This window comes from Mus musculus, chromosome 8 (assembly GCF_000001635.26).
Source record: "Mus musculus strain C57BL/6J chromosome 8, GRCm38.p6 C57BL/6J".
Lineage (NCBI taxonomy): Eukaryota > Metazoa > Chordata > Mammalia > Rodentia > Muridae > Mus > Mus musculus.
The window spans coordinates 94,956,207-94,976,931 of NC_000074.6; the positions used below are offsets into that span (position 1 = coordinate 94,956,207).

Consider the following 20,725-nt stretch of genomic DNA (forward strand, 5'->3'; position numbering starts at 1 on the left):
CATTCCTAAACCATGAAGTATGGCTTTGCCTGCTTGAGAAGCCTCCCTCCCTCCTCCCCTCCCTCCCTCCCTCCTTCCCTCTCTCCCTCCCTCCCTCCATGCCCATCTCCCTACTGTACTGGGGCTTTGTGCATACTAGGAAATGCTACCATTTGGCTATAACCACAGTCCTATTTAGAAAGTTTCTTCTTTTGAAGTCCTCTTTTCCCAGGTGTGTCAAGTTGAAACCAACATTAGCCAACACACACACACACACACACACACACACACACACACACACACTAGAAAACCTGCCCAGTGCTTTGCATGTGGGTTCTTTTGGGGTTTTTTTATGTACTCAGAATATCTTGATGAGGGATGAAGCTGATTTTATCTTCTCGGGTTTTTTTCTCTTTCTTTCTTTCTTTCTTTCTTTCTTTCTTTCTTTCTTTCTTTCTTTCTTTCTTCCTTCCTTCCTTTCTTTCTTTCTTTCTTTCTTTCTTTCTTTCTTTCTTTCTTTCTCTCTCTCTTCCTTCCTTTCTTTCTTTCTTTCTTTCTTTCTTTCTTTCTTTCTTTCTTTCTTTCTTTCTTATCAGTCCTTTATTGTTTTGTTTTCCAGCACTATGTGTGTATGTGTGCATGTGTGTATGTATGTATGTGTGTATGAATGTATGTATGTATGTATGTATGTATGTTTATGTATGTGTGTGTATATGCATGTGTGTATGTATGTATGTGTATATGCATGTGTATGTGTGTGTATATATGTATATGTATGTATGTAGTGTATATATGCATGTGTGTGTATATATGTGTATTATGTATGTATGTAGTGTGTATGTGTATATATATGTGTATGTATTATGTATGTATGCATGTGTGTATTGTGTATGTAAGTGTGTATGTGTATATGCATGTGTGTATGTATGTGTATAGGCATGTGTGTACGTGTATATATGTGTTATGTGTGCGTGTGTGTATGTATGTGTGTATATATGTATGTATATGTATTATATGTATATGCATGTGTGTATATGTGCATGTGTGTGCATGTATGTATGCATGTGTGTGTGTGCATGTGCATGTGTATTGGTGTTAGTGCTGGGAATCAAACCCAGGGCCTTGCCCATGCTGAGCAAGCTCTCTGCCTCCTAGCCTAACCTCTGCTCCTAGGACTCTAAGGTGACAGCAGGCTTCTTTATCTCACGGCAAATCTCAAGGGAAAGTTCTTCTTTTTTTTTTAATATTTATTTATTATATGTAAGTACACTGTAGCTGTCTTCAGACACTCCAGAAGAGGGCGACAGATCTTGTTACGGATGTTTGTGAGCCACCATGTGGTTGCTGGGATTTGAACTCAGGACCTCTGAAAGAGCAGTCAGTGCTCTTAACCGCTGAGCCATCTCTCCAGTCCCAAGGGAAAGTTCTTGATGGTTTCATCTGAAGGTATAGTTGATGAGGTGTTTTGGGGCTTCTTTTCTTCTTTTTTCATTTAAAATGTCAGATTTAGGAAGTTCCGTTCTGTTTCTGATTGCTATTTTTTTTTTTTTAATCTTGAATGGGTTGGGTATGATAGTGAATGATTTTGTTTTGTTTTGTTTTTTTGAGACAGGGTTTCTCTGTGTAACTCTGGCTGTCCTGGACCTTGCTCTACAAACTAGACTGGCCTTGAATTCAGAGATCTAACTGCCTCTGCTTCCTGAGGGATTAAAAGTGTGTACCACCACCCTCTGGCAATAGAATTAAGCTGAATCAGAATTATGGGTTCGAGACCAGCCTGAGCTGCATAAAAAGGTCCAATCTCAACAAGCCCCCAAAAATAAAGAGTATGAATAATGTCAAATTTCAACCCACACTTCTCTTGGATATATTGTAGTGATTACTTTAATTTTCCTCTTCAAAGTGGATCTCGGAAGGATCTGTTCCTGCCACGGCCACAGTCATTTTCCTCTCTTGCCTTGGTTGAATGGAACTCAATTAGACAATGTCTTTTCATTGGAACTAGAGTTAGTCTGCTAATAGTTTGCTAAGAACATCAGAAGGGGAGGGAAAGGAGGAGGGAAAGAAGAAAAAGAAGGGAGGAGACAAAGAGAGTATTTTTTTTCCTGTTTGTTGCTGAGTTTGAGGGTCTAGATTATATTTTCCCCAGCAAAAGATTCAGAGTCTCCACAGGGTTAGGAGCAACTTGGAGCCGTTAGTTCTCCTGGGAATGTTGTGTAGAATTTGCCGGTGAAGCCGTCTGCACTTGACTTTGCATTGTGGGAAAGTTTGTGAATCCAGCTACAAGTTCTTCAGTGTATTGGACCTTTCAGGGTTTCCATCTCTTCTTTCAAAGTTATTAATGACATTTTATTTAGTGTGCATGTGTGTTTGTGAATGGATGTGGGAACTTGTACCACAGTGCGTGTGTGGTCACCAGAGGACAGCATCAGAGAGTTGGTTCTCTTTTCTACCATTTGGGTTCCAGGGACGTAACTCACGCTTAGTAGCAAGCACCTTTACCTGTTCAGCCATCTCACCAGGCCCTAGTTACTTTTAACTGACTTCTACCATGCCAGAGGAACGGTATGGACAGCTACAGTCGCTGGAAATCTATTGAGATTTACTTATAATCAAGAGTATGAGTCATGTTTATAAGTGTGCTAGGAGTGCTTAAAAACATATGTCTTCAACTTGGGTCTCCTAATTTATATTGTTCATTCAATTTAATTCATTAATTTAGTTGATTAATTTAATCTAATCCTTCAGTTCTTCTATACCACTTTGTATTCTTTCTAACAAACTGAAAAGGCATCTTCAAGCTATTGTACTGATTGTATGCATTGTATATATTGATTTTTGTCGTATTATTATTAACTTTTGCTTTATACCTTCCAGGCTCATGATAGGAGTAGAAATCTAATATTATCATGTTCTTTTAGTAAAATTAACTTTTGCTGTTATCTCTACCTCCAGGAGTGCTTTTTGCCTAATGTCTCTTTAAGTCAGTAGAAATACCTCTATCTTTTTAAAGATTGATTTATTTACTTTTTATTTGTGTGTCTGTGTCTCTGTGTGTGTCTGTGTGTGTTGGTGGCCACAGAAGCCAGAGGAAGGCATCAGATCCCCTGGAACTGGAGTTGTGGGTGATTATGAGCCTTCCTATATGGGTGCTGGGAACCTAACGTGGGCTCTCTGGAAGGGCTTCAAGGGCTCTTAAACACTGAGCCATCTCTGCAGCCCAGCTTTCTTTGTTTCTTTGTTTCTTTCTTTGTTTCTTTGTTTCTCTCTCTCTCTCTCTCTCTCTCTCTCTCTCTCTCTCTCACTAGTATTTATATCTTTTGTCTCCTTTTATGTTTTAGGACTGTCTCCTTTTGTATTTATCTCCATCCAATCAGAAATAAGTTTTCTTCAGCTGCAGCATTTGGTGCATTTATATTTCATGTAAACATAAATATCATGCATGCCTGACATAAATATTTGAAATTAACCCTATTACCTTACACTGTGTAATGAATTTTACCCATCCTATTCTTTTCTTCTTCTCCGCTTCTAAAAGTTATTTATGTGTATTTTGTCACCGTATTTGCCTTCTGAATTTGAAGTGGCAGCTCGGTTTCTAGTCCTTTACTGCAACCTTTTCTGTCTAAAGTGCTAGGTGATAAACATTCTGGCGTTTGTGGCTCTTAGAGTGTCCTCATGTCAAGGGGAATCTGTTTAATGACTCCCCTCCCATGCTGGCCCTGGGCTTGACTTCTGTCTTGCTTATAGAGAAAGTGCTGGGACCTAAGAACATGTGCTTGTCTGCCGGTGTCCTTGGCACCGAGGTGGCTTCAGTGGTCTTGTTAAGTTCCAGTTCTCCAACCCCCTTCAAGCTCTTCAGCATTGTGCTAAGTCCAGCAGAAAGAAGAGGCCCTCTATTTCCAGAAATGGAAATCTCGCAGTTAGTTTTTACGTTCCTGGAGCTTGAGGCTACAAAAGGATACATTCATTACATTGCCAGCTTGTGTTGCATTCCATAAATCACATTGCTGTAACACTGTAGTCTACCTACACTGAGCCCGTGGGCTGTGGCCACCCATGCATGGGCCACAAGCTTGCTGTGCCTTCTGAGGTGGTATACTTGGAAGTGAGTTAACATGGGCATGAGTTTGCATGGCAGACGTGAAGCTGAAGATGTTCTGGGGAGGCAGGAGGGTAGATCACATAGCTCAGTGACCACTCCTGTCTACTTGTCCTCAGACAATTGCTCTGAGATCTCTCCTGCCTCCTCTCCCATGGTTTAGGGATTAAGAGTAGAGTTGATGGGCTCTGAGCTTGAACTTGGAAGTCAGGTTGGTCTGGTGGGGACCCCAGTTTCCCCACCAGTGGACCTGGGACCTTCCACACTGCCTTGACTAGATCTGCATGAAGGAGATGATCATAGCAGGAACTGGCTCAGAAAACTGAACAGAGAATTCGCAACGTGATTCGTCTTTAACGGGGTGCTGCTGTGGGGTTAGTGCTACAAAACCGGCTCTTAAAAGATTTTACAGGGCCGGGCGTGGTGGCGCACGCCTTTAATCCCAGCACTTGGGAGGCAGGCGGATTTCTGAGTTCGAGGCCAGCCTGGTCTACAGAGTAAGTTCCAGGGCAGCCAGAGCTACACAGAGAAACCCTGTCTCGAAAAACCAAAAAAAAAAAAAAAAAAAAAAAAGATTTTACAGGGGGCTGGAGAGATGGGTCAGCACTTAAGGGCACTGGTTGCTCTTCCAGAGGTCCTGAGGTCAATTCCAAGCAACCACGTGGTTGGTGGCTTACAACCATTTATAATGGGATCTGATGCCCTCTTTTGGCACACAGGCATACATGCAGATAGAACACTCATATACATCAATGGAGCAACCAATCAATTAAAGACAGTATAGACATTATAGTAGATGTCTTTGTGCCTTTGAGGTCAGCTGGAGACAGTGACCTTTACTATCACTAGGGCCATTTTCATCTTGCAGGCGCCATCGGAAAGATCAGAAACTGAGGTCCAGAGAGGGCATAGATTCAGCTAAGGCCACCCACCAGACATCAGGGAAGCAAGAGTCCAAGCTTTGAGTTCTGCTTCCATCGATGGCTGTGCAGTCCAGTCTAGTCTGTACTTTCCAGGGCCTCTGCTTCCCCATTGATCAACCAAGAGGAAGGGATGGTCATCCCTTCTGTAGGGTAAAAGGACCAGAAAAAAAAAAAAAAAAAAAACCTGACCCTGACTTTGACACAAAGTCCCAAGAAATAGAATTCTACCAATCCCTGAACACAAAATCCCACCAATCCCTGAGCTTGCCCCAAGATTAGGCCACAAAAATTCCACCAATCCCAGGCCACCTTAGAAAGCCCCACTCCCAAGAAATCCTTTCTAAGGCCTGCTGGCTGCTTAGTTCCCTGCTGCTTCTTGCCCCAGCACAGGCAGCCACCCTCCTGGGTAATAAATCTCTCGTGTGAGGTTTGTTGTGAGGTGTGACTTTATGGTATTGCATGGCTCCCAGTTGCCAGGATACAATTGGAGTAGAGCTGCAATACTTTCCCTAGGAAAACCTCCTCCTGCTGGAGTAGAGATGTCCCCAGCTTCTAGCTCCATCTGACTCCTGGGGACCAAGTCCAAGGTCTGCTCGGGGAGGTTAGTGGGATCCTGGCTTCCAAGGTGACCCTAGAACCTTACAGGGGCTGTGGCATGGGCAGCGGACAATGTGAAGCTGCTGTCCCCAAAATGCACAGGCTTGAAGAGACCCAGTCTGAGCTCTGCCACACCCATAGCATGTTTTATAGGTGTTGGCAGCTCCTTGGAGTTTCTCCCAAGGTTGTGGACCTGGCACGTTGGGACTTGGGACTCCGTGGAAGCTGGGAAGCCTTTGGCAGGCGCAGCCCCCTCTCTGGGTTTCTGAACTCTTCTAGGTTCTGAGATCATTAGAATACTGGGATCTGGAGTCTAACTGGGCCTCCCATCAGCCTCTGTCCTTTCTAGGCTCAGTTTCTGCTCAGTGAAATGTCACTACCGGAGTGTAGATAATCCTGAAGAGTCCCTTCAGGCAAAAGTGTTACCATCCTCTGAGCCTGGCTTTGGTTGCCATTTCCCCATCTGAGGATGGAGAGGAAAACATTGCATGTGTGTATTTGGAACAAAGGTCCTCCAGCTACCTGGGCCTCATGACCTAGGTCTGACTTCTCTGGGCCTCATGTCAATATCCTGCCCCTTCCCACCCTGGTTGCCATGGCTCCTGGAGGTCATTGGCCCAGGATCTGTGCTTAGCAAGGCAAAAGTAGCCTAGTCCATCCCTCTAACAGATTCATGGCTAGAGCCGGTTCATGGAACTAGAGGGCCTTGTCTACAGAGCTCTGGAGTAGATTCTGGAGCTTCTTGGGCAGAAACTTCTTGTACATACCCAGATCCTGCCCTGCCTCCAGACCAATGGCCAAATTAGTTATGTAGGGTTCCCAGGCTGTAGGCAGGTAATTGCTTTATTAGTAAAACACAAAGACTTTAATGAGCAATTAATTAGTAGGTGGTGATTGCTAGAACCACTCATTTCTAGTGAGACTAATCTTATTAACCACTTAGGGAGGACTGATGCCAATGGGTTTGTAACCCTCAAGATCCTCTGGGAAATGAAAGGCAATGGTTTGTCACCCTAGAAGGCCCACGGGAGACCAGGAAGTTTGCCTGATAAACCTGCCTCTCTCAGTCCACACACAGAGGCATTGTCACGGTGCCCATTGTCCAGATGAAGGAGCTGAGCCCCAGAAGGTTCATTCCCTTCTCCACGGTCACACAATCAAGTGGAAATGTTTCCTAGTCAGTCCCATTGCAGAGTCCCCCCCCTCCCCCCTTTGGGGTAGCGTCTCATGTAGGATCAGACTTGCTGTCTTGCTAAGGCTGATCTTGAGCTTCCGGTCCCCCTGCCTCCACCTCCTGTGTCCACACACACACACACACAGATATGCGTGTCATCATGTCAAGTGGTATTCTTCCCTTGCGGCCTCTCACATTCCTTCTCTTTCCTTTGATGGCTAGTCATTAGGGAGATGTTTCCCAGCTCCCCTTTTTAGCCACAAAAGAAGCCCTTGGGACTTCAGACCCATGAGGCAGGCCTGTCCCCATAGCCCCTCTTCTGCTCCCTAGCTGCCAGTTTCCACCTATAATTTCCAGTTTCTTCTTTGTCTGCCCACTTCTCTTACCCAGGGCAGAACATTGAGTCACACTCACAAGATTAACTTTAAAATTTTAAATATTATTTTATCTGTGTAGATGCTTTGTCTGTGTGTGTACCTGTGCACCACATGAGTGCCTGTGCCAGAGACCAGAGGAGGGCATCAGGTCCCCAGGAACTGGAATTACAGATAGTCATTAGTCACCATGTGGGTGACTGGGAATCGAACCCAGGTCCTCTGGTCCTCTGGTCCACCAAAGTGTGTCCAGTGCTCTTTTTTTGTTTGTTTGTTTTTGTTTTTCGAGACAGGGTTTCTCTGTGTAGCCCTGGCTTTCCTGGAACTCACTCTGTAGACCAGGCTGGCCTTGAACTCAGAAATCCGCCTGTCTCTGCCTCCCAAATGTTGGGATTAAAGGCAAGTGACACCACTGCCGGGCATGTCCGGTGCTCTTAACCATTGAGCTATCTCTCCAGCCCTGTGATTAACTTTAACATATTTATTTTTATCATCTTAATTTGTGTGTGTGTGTGTGTGTCCGTCCTCCTTACAGGTCATAAGAGGATGTAGGAACCTGGGAGGTTGTGAGTTATCCAAAAAAATGTGCTGGGACTTGAACTTGTAAGTATTTACTCTTAACCATCTCTCCAGCCAGACTATTAACATTTTTAAAATTATGTTTTTTTTTTTAATGTGTGTGTGTGTGTGTGTGTGTACATGCCATGGCACAGATGTTGGGTATGGGGGCAAACTTTTAGGAGTCTGTTCTATTTCTACCATATGAGTCCCAGGGAACAAACTCAGGTTGTCAGCTTGATGGCAGATGCTTTGTTCACTGAGCCATCTCATCGGCTACAAGGTTAACTTAATTTTAGTATCACGATTAACCTCTTCTTTAATTATGACCTGTGTCCCAGATTATTTAAACTGGGGAGCTATTGTGTTTTCTTTTAAAAAGCAATTGTTTTTTAATTGAACACAAAAATATCAACTAGACATGATGCTACACACATTTAACCCCCAGAACTCAGGCACGGGGCAAAAGAGTTGTTAGTTTCAAAAGTTATGATCAAGCCAGGCATGGTGGTGTACGCCTTTAATCCAGCACTCAGGAGGCTGAGGCAGGCAGATTTCTGAGTTCGAGGCCAGTCTGGTCTACAGAATGAGTTCCAAGACAGCCAGGGCTATACAGAGAAACCCTGTCTTGAAAAACAAAACAAAACAAAACAAAACAAAACAAAACAAGGAGTCTGGGGCCAGGCTGGGTTACATATCAAAGCAGAACAGAGTAACAGCAGCGGCAGCAGCAGCAACAAGAAAAACAACTCAGAAGGTAATGTCAGGTAAATATTTAACAGGTTTTATTCTTAGCTTTAGAAGAAGAGGTCAACATGGCTCTTTTTGAAGTGATCTGGGATCAATTTTCTCTGGCCTAGGAGGGGGTTTCCATGAGGGACATCTTCAAGCCTTCAGACCCATGGGGATGTTTGTCCCCACAGCCTTCCTCCTCCTCCACATCCATCATCCAAGAGCAGGCCCTTGGGGGAAGTTAACTTTCCTCCCCAGCCAACGGCTCGTGCTGGTGTGTGCTCACGTCTCTCTCTGAAAAAATGTTATCAACCGTCTGCACTCATGCATTTAGACCGATCAGATCACCGTTGCCTGTGGGGGAAGGGGAGGGAGACAGACTGCCCGGGGAACACAGGAACTCCTGAAAGACTGACATATCTTGATTAGGTGAGGGTCCTGGTTGCACAAGCAATACACACGCTGAGTCACTGTGCTGTGGCTTGCACAAAACCAACGTGAAATGTAGAAATTTTAAGGCAGACAAGTCAAGACGATTTGAGATGAGAAGCTAAACCCAAGCCACAATCTTGAGTTGTACTTCTGAGTTGGGAGCCCTGTGCTCAGCCTCACTCTGGAGAGGCTAGCTCTCATTGAGTGGTTATTCCAGATGTCCCCAAAGCCAGTGTTAACAGAGTTCCATCATATGCCAGGCTTGACAGGAGTGCCCAGAGTGTCAGAGAGATGTCTGTCAAAGGGATATCATGTCTGTAGGAAAGAATGGCTTTGTCGGTAGAGAGGTTTGGGATAGCTGCTCTCCAACAGGAACAAATAGCAAATCCTATTTCTCGTGATAAGCCCGTATAGACACTCCAGTGACTGAAAAATGTAACAGTGCTAAAATATATAAAATATTTTAAAATTAATATAATAGAATATAAACTATTTATATAATATAAAAAAAAACTGGTGTACCTCACTCTGGCCCACCAACCTTCTCTGGGCCTTGTCCCCTCTCAGTGTCATGGTACAAGGAGATGTAGGTAAGTCTCAAGGGTCACCTGCTCTGCCCACTGGGCAGTCCCTCCTTTTAGAATAAGTCAAGAGTGTATGACATTTCTTTGCTCAAAGATATATGAAGAAACTGGGCACAGAGTAGGCTGCGGGAAGGTGTGTGCCTCGTATGCATTAAGGAATTAAGGTTGTAATATGCGGAAGGCTCTATGAGTCGGTGGGATATTACGAGAGTTCTAACTAAAATGGGCAAAGGATGCAGATTTGTATTTCACAGGGTAACATGGATGATGAACTTAGCAAAAATGTTTAGTCACACGTGGTGACATGAGTTAGAAAATGCACAGGATGAGGTGTGTGCAGTGGACGCAGTGGATGCAGTGGGCGTGGGCTTTCAAGGTCATCCTCAGCAAGGAGAGAGTTCAAGGTCAGTCTCTGCTTAAGACACCCTGTCTCAAAAAATAAACCATCAAACAAAAAATCAAAAAGAAAACGCAGGGTGAACATACCCGGTATCAATATGACTCAGTTAAAGCTATCTTATGGCATTTGTGGGTGGATTCTAGTTGTTAGTGCTTTTTAATAAAAGCTTCAATTACACAAACTCTGTGGCCTAGTCACCTCTTTTAGAAATGCTTCTGTCACTGGGTGGTGGTGGCACACGCCTTTAATCCCAGCACTCCAGAGGCAGAGGCAGGTGGATTTCTGAGTTTGAGGCCAGCCTGGTCTACAAAGTGAGTTCCAGGACAGCCAAGGCTACACAGAGAAACCCTGTCTCGAAACAAACAAACAAAAACAAAAAGAAAGAAAGAATGAAAGAAAGAGAAAAAGAAAAAGAACTGCCTTTGTCAAAAAGAGTCATTGTTCTGCCCAAGAAGACCTGCCAATCGCTGCAAAGTGCGTTACACTGAACGTGAAAGCTGCCTGGTATAACTAATTTTACATCCCATGCATTGAAATTTTTGCAATAACTAAAAAGGACGACGTAGAACTTTCTGTAATCATGTGGACTGGCAGGCACTATACCTGGGCAAGCAAGGAAAGAGAAGTGACTGCTTGCGTTAAGGGTTAATTAGAACAGTGCCCCTAGTGGCCACTTACTGCATTATACCAGAAGCCTGTTCTGTAGTCGGAGAAACTTGGACCTTAGAGGGATTGAGAAGTTTGCCTAAAGCCAGATATCTGCTCATTTATAGAGACCGACCGACCATGCAACCTGACTGCACAAGTCGATCATGAAACCCTGAGAGTGGCTTTCCAGATCCAAACAGGTCTGTGACTGGCAGCAATGTCACAAACCAACACTGGAGAGTATGGTCACTTAAACAAACAACACTACCAACAGACTTAAAACCCAAACTAATAAAGAGGGCTTACAGTAAAAAGTCTGGGTTCTCAGCAAACTCCTCCACACACTTTTGGCTTTTGTGGCTGCCTCTAGGCAGTAAATAACATGCCTAGCCTGCTGTTTCTTGATTTATTGACTTTGGACTGGAGCTATCAACTTCTACAAGTACTGGAGAGAGCCACCTTACTTCCCCTTCCTGTTGTCGCCTTGCTTTGTTAAGTAGACGCTCTTGCGCAGACTCCTGCATGGACCTTGGCTTGGGCATTTGCAACTTTGTTTCCAAGATGAGTTCAAAGTCAAGGATTCTGGCCCTTGACAGGATCGTGTGGAAGGAGAACCTGGCCTACCTGGTCCCTAGCCCATGCTGTTTCCTCTGAGTAACTCAGCCTGCAGTGGCTCTACAGAGCTGTGTGAGCACCCTGGCTAAGTACCTAAGAGAGGCTGGCAGAGGCTGTTACTTAGAGATGAGGGCAGGAGTGTTTGAGGGGGCAAGTGAAGCCAGTAAGCACTTTATTCTCCTCCATTGGTCTTTTCTGCACATCTGGCTTTCCAGATCACAAGCCCTGGATCTCCAGAGAAAGATGAGCCAGTAGCTGAAGCCAGTGGAAGGCTCGCACCCAGCACCCAAGGTTTTGGGGGGGAAAAGAACTGCCTTTCTATTGCCAAGTCTTGAGTCACCTGGTAGAAACTTCAAATGACAGAATTGGCACTGGGCACCAATTCAAACCTGTTTAGTCAGAGGCCAGGCAAGATGCCAAACTGCCCAGACAGGACAGTGATTGGCAGGGGCCACACAACAGCTGAGGGCACAGGAGTCCTTAGAGCCTCTTTATCTTAGGGAAGAACATGGGTCCTGTTTGTGGCTTTGCATATAGAGAGGCCCTGTACTCATTACGTTACAGACTTTACTGTGCCTGGGCGTCCCAGCCTGTAAAATGGTTAGATAGGCAAGCAGGGGGTAGGCATTTGAGGACTCTGGTTTTGAAATTCCGAACTGAGGCTGGCTCAGGGGTAATAATACACGAGAGATCCTGTCTTCTATCTCCAGCACCATGAACAATAAATAAATAAATACATGTAAAAAGAAACAAATAATACCAGCTGAGGAAGATTCTTGCAGCTGTGCTAGGTGGACTGTTACTATGGCTATGGTAATGCCCACAAGGTGATTGTTAGACAGGGAATGGTCCAGACTGTTTAGGGTGAGTATGGCCAGGTAGGGTACCAGATATGCATCCTTCTTTTGCTCTCTACTCCAAGATATGCCTTCATCTGAGCTCATGGCCAACAGCATGTGTTCATACTCAGAATAGTAAGTTGGGGAAGATGGAAATGCATGGCTCTTGTTTTTAAAACTCTTTAGAATATTATGTATGTATGTATGTATGTATGTATGTATGTATGTATGTATTGTGTATGTGTGTTTGGCCACACATACCATGTGCGCGTGGAGGTCAGAGGTCAACTTATGGAGACAGCTCTCTCCTTCCACCATGGGGGTCCCAGGGATCAAACCTAGGCTGTCAGTGGTAGCAACTACATTTAACCTGATCCCTCTCACTGCCTGGGCCTCTGATGCTCAGGAATGGGGAGTCCAGCAGTGCAGGCTCAGGTTCCAGGGGCCACCTATTGTCCAGTGCTCAGTCACCTGGCCACCCTTAACTGCAAGGTGACCCAGCCAAGGAAGTCTGGACCCAGCTGTAAAACAGGGGTTCTGCTCCTCACAGTGGTGGTGGCATTGGGAAGCAGCCAGCCTTGACACTGACTCGAGAAGGTCCCAGTTGGAGCCGGGGCTGGGTTCTGACTTTAGATGGACTCCATTCCACCTCCAATGGCTTTCCATCCTTCAACCACTGCCAAATTTTTAATAGTTGGATTTCTCACATAAAATTCACATTTCTAATTTCTCTGGCAAAAACTGAGGACCAGGGCTGGAGAGATGGCTCAGTGGTTAAGAGCACTGACTGCTCTTCTGAAGGTACTGAGTTAAAGTCCCAGCAACCACATGGTGGCTCACAACCATCTATAATGAGATCTGATGCCCTCTTCTGGTGGGTCTGAAGACAAGCTACATTGTACTTACATATAATAATAAATTAATCTTTGGGCCGGAGTGAGTAAAGGCCCAGAGTTCAATTCCCAGCAACCACATGATGGCTCGAACCATCTGCACAGTTACAGTGTACTCAAATACATAAAATAAATCTTTAAAACAAGCAAGCAAGTAAACAAACAAACACCCCTGAGCACCAGACTACATGGTCCCGTATTTACTGCAGCGAACATCCTCTGAGCTGGGCACTGCTGTTGAGCACTGGGCTCTCTTGTTCATGCTCTCTCCCTCCTCCTGCTGGTTCCACCTCCCTGCTCTGGGCCAGTTTTGTCGCCTGGCTTATGAGTATCATGGTTTGTAATTCTTGTCCCAGTACAGCTACCAGCATGCAAGAGACAAAGAAATTGAGGCCAGAGAAACAAGGGACCAACCCCCAGGAAGATCTCAGCATACCTCCTGCCTCACAGGACACCCCAGGCCCAGCCAGGTGCTTCTGTGCCTGGGAGGAAGAATGTCCTCTTGTGGAGAAACAGGTAGGCTTGGGTCTGGTCTCCAACCTGAATTCTGTCCTCTTCTAAATACAGCAGGTGACAATAGTTCTCCAAGACTCATATTCAGACTTTATCTTTGGCAGGGCATCCACAGAGTCTGCTTCCTTGGAGCTCAAGGGACAGTGAATATCTACTGTGTCTCTTAACTGGACCAGATGTGATATGAACTCAGGAGATGTGAGAAAGCAAAGGTTTGCCTCCCAACTTGATGTGGAAAGTCTGTGGCTACCGGGTCTGTGTAAGCTGCAGTTTCTTTCTTCTGTGGTTGTGGCCAGAACCATGGTACTAAAGCTATGGTGAGAACAGCCCCGGACAGGGTGTAGAGGTGAGACTGAGCCCTGAAAACACAATGTCTTCTTGGCTATAGGAGCAGAGCTGCAGGCCTTAGCGTTCTCCAGCCCCTGGGGCTGCCTTCTGGGGATTTAGTTATGGCCCGGGTTGGTATAACCTTGGGAAGACCCAGCTTTCCCTTTGAGTCAGCTATTTTAAGGAATGACATGTTTCAGAACTGGGCTCAGCCTTCGATGCATCCCCACATCTGGTTTTGGTCTCCGGATAACCTGTGTGTGTACCTAGATACTCATGAGTTTTGTTTTGAACAAACAACCTTTGCACAGCCACAATGGAAATAGTTCTAACGTGGTTTTTAAACAGCACCCACAGTCCCAGCCCATGGTTCTGCATCCTTGCAGCATTGCCTGAGAGCTTGTGACAACTGGGGCACTGCATGGTGGGAAACACAGGCTTAGACAGGAAAGTTGAGGCCCCAGTGGTAGGTCACCTCCTTAAGGTCACTTGAACCCAGTTTGAGAGTCTGCCCCTTACTGCTCCTCAGAATGGCACTCCTTACCCCACACTGCTACTGTGCTCAGGCCTTGGCTTAAATACTCTAATTCTTGCTATATAGATGCTTGCCATGTAGATGGTCCCTAGGTACCAGCTCTACCTTGGAGGAGAAATACTCTTGAGACAAGCAAGGGCACAGCCTTTGTGGTCTCTGTTTCTACTAAAGTGACCACTGTAGTAAGCATGCTGTCGTTTGCCTAGAACCAAGCAGTTTCTTAGAGTGCAGCACTTTTTAGGCAAAAACAATCGTGGACAGAATGAGGTAGTTGGTTCCCTCCAGGTGAAAGCTGGGGCCAGTTGTTCCTGGCACGGGGCATGTAGACTCTTTCTAGCTCCTTGCTTGTGAGCCTGACAGCCCTGTCACGGTCACTTGTCACCAGAGTGTCCCTTCCTGTGTCTTCCCCGAGATGAGGAGACCAGGCCTCTGGAGTTCCACAGAGGAAACATACAAGACTCAAACCCAAAGTGTGACCCATCTCTTATCTGAGCCCACAGGAGACCCAGAGCTCACAAAGCTACTTAGTAAATGTTTAGACCACCTGCAGCTTGGCTGTTACTGACTGTGAATGGACAGGACTGGGAAGTCTCTGCCCTTCCTCCCCCCCCCTCCCTCCCTCCCTCCCTCCCTCCCTCCCTCCCTCCCTCCCTCCCTCCACTCAGATACCTCAAATTAAAGTTCAGCATGTGCATGTGGTCCCAACTACGTGGTAGGATGAGGCAGGAGGATTGCTTAAGGCCAGAAGTTTAGAACCAGTCTACAGACAGCAAGTCCTGATCACAAGAAAATAGAAAGAAAGCTGAAGGGCGAGGGAGAGGAGATGAGGAGGAGGAGGGAGAGGAGGGAGAGGAAGAGGGAAAGGGGGCAGGAAAAGGGAAGGAGGGAGAGGAGGGGGAACGAAGAGGAGGGGAGAAGGGAGAAGAGAAAGAAGGAAAAGGGGAAGAGGGGAAGAAGGAAATGGAAGGAAGGAGAGGAGGAGAGAGAAGAAGAAGAGAGAAGAGGGAAGGGGAGGAGGGGAGGAATTCGGTTACATAAACAAAATTATAAAGTAGTAAAACTCAGAGTGAAGAACTTTTTTCTTTGCATTCTGAGACAGGCTCTCACTCTGCTGGCTTGGAATTTACAGAGATCCTCCTGCCTCTGCCTCCAGAGTGCTGGGATTAAAAGTATGTGTGTGTGTCACCATGCCCCACAATGGAGCACTTTCTAGTTATTACATTTAACTCTAATCTGTCACCATTGCTCAGCTCCTGTCTCCTTTTGCCTCCTTTGTCATGGGAATCAAGGTTCTGGGACCCAAGCACTGGATGGTTTGACAGGTGTGAGGGCAGGGTCTTTCCTGAGTTCGTCCTGTTAGCTGGAGGCTCCTAGGGACAAGCCTTATAAAACAGGGAAAGTGGGCCCAGACAGGCATGCAGGGAATAGAAGCAGAGGCCCAGCAATGCTACCTGGTCCAGAAATGTCAAAGATGGCCTTCATCCACCAGAAGATGGGAAGAAATGTTCTTGGAACCTTCAGAAGGAACCAGCCCTGCTGACTCCTTCTGGACTCCAGAACCAACAAGACATTTGTGTTCTTTAAGCCACTCGGTCTTTAGTACTTCGTTATAGAACCCAGGCAGACCCCTATACCTTGAGGTTGGTGACATTTACTACATGAAGATCGTGGCAATGCTGAGCCTTGGGCTGGAGAGATGGCTCAGTGGTTAAAACCACTGACTGCTCTTCCAGAGGTCCTGAGTTCAATTCCCAGCAACCACATGATGGCTCACAACCATCTATAATGGGATTCCAGTGCCCTTTTCTGGTGTGTCTGAAGACAGCAACAGTGTACTCATACAGAAAATAGATAAATACATCTTTTAAAAAGAACACAGCAGGGCGTGGTGGCACATGCCTTTAATCCCAGTACTCGGGAAGCAGAGGCAGGCGAATTTCTGAGTTCAAGGCCAGCCTGGTCTACACAGTGAGTTCCAGGACAGCCAGGGCTATACAGAGAGACCCTGTCTCAAAAAACAAACAGAAAAAAAAAAAAGAAAGAAAGAACACAAATGTGTTGTTGGTTCTGGTCAAGGGTTAAGGTGTTAACAGGGTTGGTTCCTTCTGAGGGCCACAAGAACATTTCTTCCTGGCTTCTGGTGGATGGAGGCCATCTTTGGATGGAGGCCATCTTTGACATTCCTGGATCTGGTAGCAGAACCAAGTCAGGCAGAGTGGCCGATTCTGGCCTGCTCAGGACAGACAGATCCAAGGCTGCCTAACTTGCAGCTTCCCTGGTAACTGGAGTATGTGTCTCTCCCCGGGAGGGAGGTGTCCTCTCCTAGTTCTCACCATACTTAACCAGCTGTCAGCTTCTCTACACTTGGGCCCATCCCCTTCTAAGCCTCCCCATCCTGTCTGTGCCCTGAGTCTCTTCCTCACTCTTGGGTTATATGTAAATATTCATCTTCATATTTCCTGGGTTACCCCATTACTCCTGCAAGTTTGAAACCTCTTTCCTGTCTTCATCAAGGCATGAGTACCCTAAAAAACAGACATATGTGTGTCTGGTCCCATAGAGACCATCCTGACACTTGGAAGATGAACAAATGAGATACATCAAGTAAGACTTCATGATGTAGATAAGCCAGGGATGGCATCCATTCAAGATGCTTTTGCTGGCTTTGCCTGGCAATGCAGTTACATTTGAGTCTCAGCCTCCTAGTCCACAATCCCTGGACGAGACTCAGTGCTTGGACGGGACCTGAACACACAGGGACTCCAAGGTGTTGAATGTTCTTACAAGTAAAAGGATGTGGGACTTCAGGGGAGGGGGGTGCCAGGGAAAGAGCTAACTTCCCTGGTTAAGAGGGAGAGGACAGGTGAAGTTTCTCTGGCAGAGGAGGGATGAGAAGTGGGTTCCCTGTGTGGGTGGAACCCTTCTTTGGGGCCAACCCCTTCTATGCTTTTCTACTGTGGGCCCCGATGTGACATTTGGTTTCCCCCAGTTTCCTGTGTCTGTCTAGTGGGCTCAGGGGGAGTGCCAACTCCAGGCTGAGGTGACGGTGAGGGCTGCAAATGTGACTCAGTCACCTCAAGAAACAGGGCCAACCTGGAGAAGAGCGATGTCACGGAACACTGAGGATGTGGCCCGATAGTGTCGATTCACCGTGGAGTGGCACAGGCACGTCTTTCTTGCCTGTAAAACGAGGGCAGATATTACTCTTAGGTCTGCTGGCTGCTGGCATGGGTGTGTCTTCCAGCAGTATCCTCCCCCATGTCCCCCACTCCATCTCCTCATGTGACTTACTTGAAAACACATCAGGATGGACCTCTCATTGTCCCCTACGGACTGAAGATCTAAGAAAGGCTCCAGCTCCGAAGCACTGAAGTGCTACTGGGTGGCAAACGCTCAGACAGCAACAGGGTGCGCGGGGGTGGGGGGTGGTTTCCCAGTTCTAGATTGGGCACAGATGGATGACTCTGTATGGAGGAATCTAGATGCCAGACTTGACCTCGACCAAAGGACACAAAGCTTCTACGAATGAGCTCACTGAGAACTTAGCCCAGTCAGGCTCTGCTGCACAGCCCAGGGTGGCCTTGAACTCTCCACCCTCTTGCCAGAGCCTCTCGCTGGGATGTGATAGCCATCACACCAGGCTTACCATGAGCTAGGCAGTGCCATCAGCTACCCATCCCGACTCTTTTCTGCAGAGCATGGTGAGACAGCCCGGCATGCTACTGGGGGTGGGCTCTAGAGCAGTGAGCTCACACACCCACATGCCCCTGAAGAATGGCTTCTGCCAGGGGTGGCCATAGGGAGACAGTCCTTGTCCCTGGAAGCAGTGGGGACCACCTCCATTCAGTAGCAGGAACAGCACTGAGCGCAGGGAGGATTGCCAAAAGCCAGTAACTTAACCTTCTGCTCTGCACTGGGGATGGGGAGCATTTATGGGGTATTTAGACATGTGTCAGCCATTGAGAGGGACTGAGTGTCTTCTCAGGGAGTCCTCACAGCCTGGAAAGGTGCCCCTAACACCTGCTGTGCACACATAGGAGGCTGAGGGAGGTGACTGAACAGCAGGTGGGGCTGGGCTTCAGGCAGTCTGAACTAGCAATCCCCACCCCCACCCCTTACCCCACCCTACCCCCACCTCATCATTTCTACTGCCCGCCCCACAGGGTGTTTGTTTTCTGAACCAGAGAGGCCCAGGCACCTAGGACTTACTAGGCAAATATTAGCTCAGTGGATAAATACAGGAACTAGGGAAAAATGCCCCAGTCAGAAGCCCTGCCTGAGTTCACACCTGCCACCGTGGGTGAAGCCAACACCTTCGCAAGGTTCAAGAGGAGCTCAGCCATGGCTTTCCACAGAGATGGGGAGCTCACCCCCTGACCTTGTGGGCTCCACCAGCTCTGAGAGGGAACATGGAAGCTTGAAAACACGGGGTACACACCTGGGGACTCCCTCACCTTCTCACGAGGTACCCAGGAAGGGGAGGGCTCTGTATTCTTTTCTCTGTCGTCAGTGATGGGTGGGAACAAGCCTGATTCTGGAGTTCAGCTGCCTGGGTGTGACTTCAAGCCTATTCCTGGGCCTGACTCTTGACTTGCTTGGGTGTACCCTGCCCCTCAGGGCCAGGATGCTGCTCCCTCCAGGATGAAGGAGAAGTCAGGTGTGACCTAGAGTTTACATTTGGCTCAGGTCTAGCTGCCCGGATTATGGTGGTTACAATCCATCTCTGCAGGTAGCAGGTCTGAGACTTGGATAGGTTCTGGTTACATTTCATTTCCTTAACCTACTGTACTAGGGGATGGTCTGGGTCACCAGGAGACCATACCTTCAGACTCACAAATGCTCCTCAGTGCCTACCTACCCTGCCAGGGCTCACTACTTTTCCAACTCTTGTTATCATTGGAGGGCAAGCAGGGCAAAAGAAGGGGTCCCCATTTGATATATGACCTGCGGCACAGAGAGGTTAAGCAACCTTTCCAAGGAAACCCAGTGAAAGTGGGCTCAAGACTGGGATTCTAGCACCAGTCCTTGCTATTAGGTGACAGAATGGTAGCTATATCACATGACGAGGCCCCTGAGGACATAGAAGAGGATGTGAAGTGTGGGTGTCACAAGTTAGGGATACAAGAAATCACTGGCACTCCCCTGTGTCCTTATCAGGGCAGACAGTGCCTCTGGGGCCATGGGGATCTGTAGTCAAGCTTTTTCTCTGGGTCCTTTTTTTGACATTCATCTTCCTTGGCTCCTCCCCACCCCCATCTGCTCAGTTCTAGAGATCCAGTTTGTGCTGGGCAGAGCAAGTTTGCATGCCCACCCTGTAGCCAGAAGTTCCCACGTGGAAGGGGTTATGGCGGGATTGAGAGTCCCAGTGGGGCCTATGCAGACAGGTGCTTATGTCATCTCAGGGGACTGGTGCTCCCTTTTGATATCCTTCTCAACTCTGTGGCCTCGTCTCTGTCTTTGGTTCCTTCATTCAGTTGCACAGCAGTGAGCACCCTCCTCCTCCTCATCCCTAAAGTCAGGATCACCGACCCCAGGGCCTTTGCACAGACTCTTCCATCCACTAGAATGCTCTGCTCTTGGTACCCCGTAGGCTGCCTCCTTGGATGCTGTCTACACTCAAGCATCATTTCTCACCGTGAATCCAGCCCTGCTCCTTTATCAACTCCCCTCACCATATTTTCTCCCCATTATTCTTACTATAGCTCTGGATAGATTTCATATTTATTGCTCATTAAATTTATGATCTGTATCCCTGCAGCTTTGAGCGGGCAGGGATTTTAGTATATGGCTTGTAGCTGTCGCTCCTATGCCCTGCACAGTGCCTGGATCACAGCAGGCTTTCCACAAACATGTGACGGAATCCATCCGCTGGTCCATCTGTCCATCCACCTATCTATCTATCCATCCATCTTTTCTTATCCACTCACTAGCCATACATCTTCCCTCTAGACCAGACCCTATTCTGGCCCTGCTCTGGTAACTGCTGGGGAAAAGCAGACAAGACAAGCATGGGGATTGACCTGAGGGGCAAGAAACACAGTGGCGGAAAAACATGGCGGGAGGGCCCGGTGGGGAGGGAAGCGAGGTAGATCCTAGGGGACTGACAACCCCATGGGCCTGGCCCACAACAGTGTTTCATACCCCTTGCTCAGAGGATCAGCTTCTGCTTGGATTGGCGTCCTCAGGGAAGTATGGCTCAGCCAGCAGGTCTCTATGTTGGGAGCTAGGTGTGTGCATCAGGACTCACACACATACCCCGCCCCCATACTAGTGCCTGATTGCAAGAGCATTGAAAGAGAGGTGGGTGGCAGGGTCTGAAGGAAGTGCCTGCACGAGGCCTCTCTCCATTGGTGGAGCTCGCCTGGACTTCTCCCCTTGGCCCCCTTCCAAGATACCTGGGGCAGCTGCCACCTCCCATCCCTAGCAAAAAGCTCCAGTTCCTGCCCCCTCACCTTCTGCCTGCTCTGATCCCACCTGAGTCCAGCAGGACATATTGTGAG

General features: G+C 47.3%; 1 protein-coding gene and 1 long non-coding RNA gene across 4 annotated transcripts in view; one reads left to right on the forward strand and one right to left on the reverse strand.

Moving 5' to 3' along the window:
- Window positions 1–8,470: 8,470 nt before the first annotated feature.
- Gm30968 lies at window positions 8,471–20,522 on the reverse strand. Of its 2 annotated transcripts, XR_879113.3 has the most exons (4): window positions 20,367–20,522; window positions 17,517–17,664; window positions 17,319–17,405; window positions 8,471–9,186 (listed from the first exon to the last, which is right to left on the reverse strand). It is a non-coding gene; the product is annotated as a predicted gene, 30968 (long non-coding RNA). The 2 variants fall into 2 exon arrangements; XR_387932.3 differs by lacking the exon at window positions 8,471–9,186 and having other exon boundaries at window positions 16,772–17,405.
- Adgrg1 (adhesion G protein-coupled receptor G1) overlaps window positions 18,550–20,725 on the forward strand; it is a 39,453-nt gene continuing 37,277 nt past the window's right edge. The window contains exon 1 of one of the 2 annotated variants that reach the window (XM_006530695.3): window positions 18,550–18,690. The gene's annotated coding sequence lies outside the window, so the exon portion shown is untranslated. The remainder of the gene's footprint in view (window positions 18,691–20,725) is intronic. The other variant, XM_006530690.4, reaches the window with a different exon arrangement.